Source organism: Crocodylus porosus, unplaced genomic scaffold (genome assembly GCF_001723895.1).
Source record: "Crocodylus porosus isolate Cpor-Errol unplaced genomic scaffold, CroPor_comp1, whole genome shotgun sequence".
Lineage (NCBI taxonomy): Eukaryota > Metazoa > Chordata > Crocodylia > Crocodylidae > Crocodylus > Crocodylus porosus.
The window spans coordinates 40650115-40657365 of record NW_017728886.1 but is presented as its reverse complement, the minus strand read 5'-3'; positions in this window follow the sequence as shown (position 1 = coordinate 40657365).

The following is a 7251-nucleotide window of genomic DNA, read 5'->3' as shown; positions in this document are numbered from 1 at the left end:
GCCTCCTGCGCCGCCGCCGCCGCCTGACCATTTGTGTCAATCCCTCAAGCCCTCTCCCCCTCGCCTCGCTCCCTCGGACCGGTTTCCAGGCGCCCCGCAGTCTGCCTTTCACCGGGAGGGAGGGGCCTTGAAACCGACGCCGGAGTGGCCTGCGTAAGGGAGCGTCGCCCAACGCCGCACTCCGCTGCCGGGCGCACGGCGAGGACGGGGCGCCCGGGGCCGCCTCGCCGAGGGACAAAGGCGGCAGGGGGGGTGGAGGCTTGCCGCGGAGGAGTCCGGGCTCGCTGAGGTCCGCTTTGAAATGCGGAGGGAGAAGAGCCCCGTAAGCTGGCAGGGATCCTGGCGAGAGCGGGGCAGCGCGGTCCTCCTCGGGTTTCCGCCGAGCGAGGCGGGAGCCAGGCGAGGCTCTGCCACTGAACACGACCGCCCGCTTCCCGCGAGGGGGCTCCCCTGGTGCCAGCCGCCTGAGGTCCCGGCACAAAACCCCGGGCTCAGCACACCGCTGAACACCAGGAGCCAAACTCCAAACCCAAGCAAGAAAACCACTGTCCCCTTCACCAGCTACTTGTCTCAGGGCTTCAAAAAAACAGAAGGGCTCGGAGCCCTCCCTGGCGCCCTTCGCACGTCAGATGAATTTGGCCCACCGGCTTCAGTAACCGAAGAGAAAAAGGGAAACCCCCAGCCGTGCTGTAGGCTGCCGGGCTCCTGTTTGCTAAGCACACAGGCCAGACACGAGATCTACCCCCTGGGTGTATAATGCTCATCCGCAGTCTTCTTCCTCTGGTTTGCCAGCCGGCTCTGGTGAAGTGCAGCACATGCTGGCACTCAGCTTCCTCACCACAACAAGCAACAAAGATGAAAGTAAATCAAATCAAGCCCCCCCCCCCCAAAAAAAAGAAGGTGGTAACAGACAGAAGACTCAGTGATGTCGGGGCCACCGGAGAAATTAAGATTCTAGGAGTGTTGTAGCTGTTTGGGGGTTGGGGGGAAATAATGGATTCCCTGTGATTAGGACAGTTTTAAAAACCCTGAATTGTTAATGTATGTTACATTTTAGGGCCATCAAATGTGACAGCAGCCCTTTAAAGAAAGGCAGCTGTGTTAATTTCAGCTCTATTCACAACACAGCAGGGGATGGGGAGGGGGAAATCAATATTGGCCAAATAGAAAAGGATACAATCATAGGGGTGGGAGAGAAAGAGGCCTGGGGAGGAAGACAATATTACTGACTGGTTTCCAAAAGATGAATACAAAAAATGGAGCGTACAGTAAAAAAACATGAATATTAACTAAAGATTTTTGTACTCATCTTGTTTGTGACAGGGGGGATAGAAATGGCATAGAAACGAGTCTAGTGCTGATCTAATGGGAGCACAATAAAACAACCCATAAGTTTATTGAAAAGGACATTGTTTTCTTTACAATGTTAAGTTAATGATATTAGACAAATGTGTAAATAGAAGCCAAGACCACAGTAATAACCTGAAATATTAAAGTACTATTTACAACAGTTTTGTTTCTTTACAATAGGTAGCAACTTTGGATCAGTTTAAGATGAATACCACCTTACTTACAAGTATCTTGAGTATTTCAAAATGGTTTCTCAAAAACATTCACTACTTTCTGAAGAATGAAGAGGGTAATTGCAGTGGAAATCCTGTTGGTTCTTTCAAAATGCATTTGCAAAGTTCTCCCCCCACATAAGGAAGGCTGGGTGAGGAACTAGCTCTACTCACTAGAATTTAGTAATAATCATAATAAATTATATTTTTGTCAAATCTTTTAACGAGGGGAACTGCAGCACGTTTTACAAACTCCCATGCCTCAGCACACCTCTATGCACTGGCAATTAAAATCCTCGTGTGTGGATGCCAAAATAAAGTCAAGTGTTGGAGCTATGTTGTAGCCATGATAGTCCATACTATGCAGGAGAGGTAAGGATCTTCATGGGTGATATCTTTTATTGGACCACCTGCACAATTGGGATAGACTCAGACCAGCTTTCAAACTCAGTGGCCCTGTAGAACAGAAACCAGGTATCCTGACTCCTCGTCTGTTGCTCTGACTTCTTAGTACATGGCCTCTCTTTTCTTAATTTCTTGATGACTCAGTGTGCTATGGCCAGTTTTACTTTGTGCACAAGAGATACTTGGAAAGGGACTACTCTAAGATGTTTATAAGTGTTTCAGGTGACAATTATTAACAAAAAAAAAGTATTAATGAGACATATGGATCCTTCAATTTGTGCAGTTATGTGGAGCTGCAGGTAGCATATTTTACCTGTGGTGGTTATAGATAATTTTGACTTAATATTTAGGCCACATTTTTTTTTCTCCCAGCAGTGCTGTCCCACATTCAAACAAAGTTAGCGGCAATATATACAGCAGATAATGACTATAGGAGCAAAAGCATGATTAGAAATAGCACAGCCTCCCACATCAGTTGCCTTTCCCCAGGCTGGAAAAGTTCATCAAGACTTAATAGTATCTCTCAAGAATCCTCTTCTCAAAACATTTCAGTTCAGGAAATTTTGCATGAGCTAAATCATCCTCAATCTTCTGCTGTTAAAAAATGTTTTCAAACTGAGTTTATGCTGAATCTTTCCTGTATCCTATTTAGATATTTAGCACAAACGTTAAAATGGGTATATTTAGTAGTTACCCATCTTCCTCCCTAGCAGTATACCTCTAGTCAAAAGTATTCTTACAATTTCTTTAAGGAACACAAAGCTCACTTATCCTAAACAACAATATTACTAAAATAATTATTTTGCTATTGGTTTTATGAAAGCATTTTTTAAAAATGGCCTTTAATTATGAAATCTTCAAGTATGTAGACGTGTTGCACATTATTACGCTATAAAGGTGAGTTCGATCTATGTTACAGTGTGTTTTGAGGGGTAGGCATATATGTTTACATTTGTACAAGGCCCAGTGGGAGATAAAGGGAAAAGGATTTAAAAAACAACACACATTAACAAACTTTTCTTTCCTTACAATGAAAGCATAGTTTATAGCCTGTGAGAAAGAAATAGAAAAACTGACAAATGTAACAGTAGAGAAATCAGATTTTTAAAAGACAGTTCAACCCTTCACCCAAAATATATGTTTGTTACTTGTAACAGGAATGATTAAGTAGATACTAACCCTTGAAATGCTCCCCAGATTGTCTGTAACAAAATAATAAGTAAAGGCAAAAAATAGATACTATAAAGTAACCATAGCCAGTATATGTAAGAAGATAAGTGATTGATCAATGTTGAAATAAAATATAACTTCTCCACTGAGTTTATCATATGCATATACAAATGCATTGACTTGGTGGCAAGTCTACACGTGCAATTAATGCAAAACAATTAATTCCAGAGTGTGCGTCTGGGATAGCAGCATATTGAGCTGGGTTGGATAAAGCCCGGCTGCCAGGAGGCCCCAGGAGTCAGGCTGTCCACCTGGGGCTGTTCGCCTTGGCTCAGTGTGCTGCAGAGAGACTCACTGGGAAATGAGGGTGCTTCAGTGCAAGGCTAACTGGCAGGCAGCCCCTGCACTGCAGTACCCTCATGCCCCAGCCAGCTGGGATAGTATTTACACGTTTTTTACTCCTTCGCAAGATAGTCCTTGTAATTAGAAGAACTGTCTTGCTGTGGAGTAAATTAGTTTACTCCAACTTAATAGGGGCGCACATGTAGATGCCCAGAAGTTTACTGTGCAACTAATTAGTTTATTGTGCAGTAAACATCTTGTGTAGACATGCCCAACAAGAGCAAAGTACTCTCAAATAATTTGATACAGTGTTTAATGGAGTCAGAGTTCAATGAATTCAGCCGTCAGTAGATAGACATGCTAACACTATAATAAAAGGAAACAAGTTAAACAACTGAATAAATCTTGACTACGGTTAAAAACTAGTGGTGCCTGACAACCAGTTAAATATTTTTCAGTTTCAGATGCAAAGAGTTTTGAATGGACAATACAGCAGGATGGAAAATAAACATTAAAATGTACTGGGATCATGGAGATTAAATTGCTTCACGTAATGGAGTTCTACACAAAGAACAGTATATGAGGTCAGAAATGGCAAATAAGCCTGTGTCCATCCATAGTGTAAGGACTGATCTCGATATGTCCTATTGTGGGAATCCATAAATACGGCCATCAAAGATAAAGCATCTAAGTATGAAATTTGCATCACAGAACACTATGCTGTAAACCTATTGTAAACCTGCAATTACTCACCATGGGATTCCAGACGAACTCCTAGCAGATAGTGCCCCACAATTCAGTGCCAATTCTTGCTGACATAAACACTTCCCTTGTAATCATATCAAGCTCTTACTCATGTCAAATGGTTAGTAGAAAAGTCTATTCAAAAAGCAAAACATGATAAAATACAACCTGGCTGTTTTAGGGATTCTTCACCTAGCATTGCAATATAATCTAATAATAGTAGGATACTCACAGTACACCATACTTTATTAGACTAGTCATAGACTTATGAGAAGGACAAAAACCTTAGTCCACATGTAGCAAACATGTTAACATGTTAAAAGACAACTGTCTTGAGCCAAAGACAGTTAGTTAACCCTGAGGTAGGTCCAGAAGATCTATATGTGAAAAACGGAATGGAAAATACACTATTAAGAGATCCCAAATAGTCACACTCACTGCAAAGTACAAGAGACTTCAAACAGAAAAGATGCTTGGAAACCTGCAAAAGTACTAGCCATTTGCATCTATGATGTATGTCATAATACTCCAAAGAGGTTGTTTGGACCAGAGAAAGGAAAAATCTAAAAGCTTAAGTTTGATCCTGACTCTCTGAATTTTGAAACAACCAGAATGCACCTGGTAAATGCTCTGATACTGTCACCCGGTCCCTGACAACAAAATAATCACCGAAAGCAGAAAACATGAGGCCCAGGTGATGGTACCGCCAACAGCCAAACCACTCCAGAAAAAGCTGCAGCAATCAGAAAGCCATTAAGGTTCACAGACAGTATTTATTAACAGGCATTCAATAGATGCAAACTAGTTCTCTATTATCTATTAGATGCCTCAGTGTATTTTACCATAGCTGTTGGATGCATGAATTTGTCATGTTTGTGGAAATAATCTTTTATTTCTCTTTGGTTTGAAAAAAAAAGTGAAGATTCAACTCCAGTCCCTTCAAGTCAAAGGGAGTTTACCCATGCCATGTAACACCTATTGTAATCCTGTCCTTCATCATGTAATTTAGGCCAGGAATAAAGATCAAACTTTTTCCTAGCACTCCTGAAAGTCAAACATTATTATACTGCTTTTTATATCTCATACTTCAGAGAGAGAGAAGGAAAAATGTTATGCACATTCAAAGCTAACTCTGGAAAATCTCTTCATCACAGTACCCACAACATTTTTGCTTAATAATGTTTAGAGAGTAGTCTGAACTAAATGCAATATGTATTGACTGTGAGGAAGGTTTTATTTTGTTTTGTTTTCTTTTTGGAAGAAATGTAGACGATCCCTTGTAAATTAAAGCCTTATGCTGCCTGTGCTTTCCAGTGCAATCTTTGATTGGATGAGAGAGAAGCTAGGACTGTAATCATTCCTGTGCTGGAAGAAGTTTTCTGGAGAACAAGAAGAACTCAGGATTCTTAAAAGGGCAATTGCAGTTCACAGTTCACTTTGTTTGGAAGGAAACATGCATTTTGTTCTCTTTCCTTTTCATCCTCTATTTTAAGTTAATTTTTTAGGACTATATAGAGAGCCTCAAAACGACCATTTATTTTATTGTTCTTTTAACATACAGATGCTGCATTTAAGGCCTGATTCTGGAATCCTGACTTCCCTGACTATACCTATTGATTTAACTGAAACAAAGGAAGTGCTTTGTAACTGAAACAACGGTGAAGCTTTGTCAGGCTGTGGGATAGAGCAAGAAATTGATTGACAGGTAAAGCTGACACTGCTCCTAATCTCACACTGATTCTACTTGGTGTAAAGTTATTGACTTCAGTGGACTTACTCCTTATTTACAGATGTAAACAAAATTAAGATCATGTTCTCTGAACTGTAATGCCAAAGTATAAAAAAAGTTGCAGAGGGAAGGAGCTGGGGGGGGGGGGTGTATGCAAATATAGTCCCAATATCTCATCTGGGACAAAATCAGATTTATTTATGTACTAAAGGAGACACTTCATGAACTAGTAGATGTCACTGTTAACAGAATGTGGATTAGTCCTTACTAAGGAGATTTTTTTAAAAGAAATTTTCAGCCCTTGTCCTGGCAAAGAGAGTTTTGAAAATATAAACAAGTGCAAACAGCTGCCGGTTGACTAGGTGGCCTGACTGGAATGAGCCGCTGTGATCTACTTCTAATGATTTCTTCACTTATATCATTGTGACATAAGACACACACTTCATGTAAGACATGTTTCTTGAGCTTGGGTTGTAGGCCAAATAACCTCCTTGCTAGAGCTTCCCAGAATCTTCAAGATAACAGTATGAATAATAACTTGAGGATATTAGGCAACATTCATCCATTATGTTTCCTCCACCAGCAGCTGTAATAGTGCTTGTGGAAATGAACGCATCCTCTCATCATTCCCAAACTAACAACTGCTTCAACAGCATGGGAGGGAAAGGGAAACACTTTAAAAAACCCAAATGAACATAGGGCAGGAAGTGACCTCTGGGGTCATCTGGTTCAGTCACCCACTATTATAGACATCCACAGAATAACATTCCTTTCCTAAAACAACCACATTTTTTACCACCTCTGTATCACTGTCCTCCACTGAAAGTCTCTGACCTCAGATCCATGGGCAGATCTAGGAGTTTGAAAAGGGAGGTGCAAATAGCATGGTACATCAACACAACATGTTTTTCTTCAGTTAAGGAGAAACTAGCTTTATTAATATGCTAGGAGCCCAGTGCTATATTATTCAGTTTAAGATCAAATCAAAACTAAATATAAGTTTATTGGAATGTGTACAAATTTGCTAGATTACATCTTACATATTAAGAAATATAACGAACTAGACAAAATTAGTCAAAAGATATGGTTTCATTACTCCTGTAGAATGATAGAAAATGAATAGGGGTGCACCAATAGAGATTTTGGGGGCCAATACCAATAGTCAATTTTTAAGGAGGCATATCTTCCAATACCAATCCAATTTCTGATACAAATCCTGGCAGCTTGAAGAGCTGGTAAGTCTGTTGTCGGGGGGAGGGAGGAAAGGGAAGTGGCGGGGGCAGATCAAGGCCCCTGAGG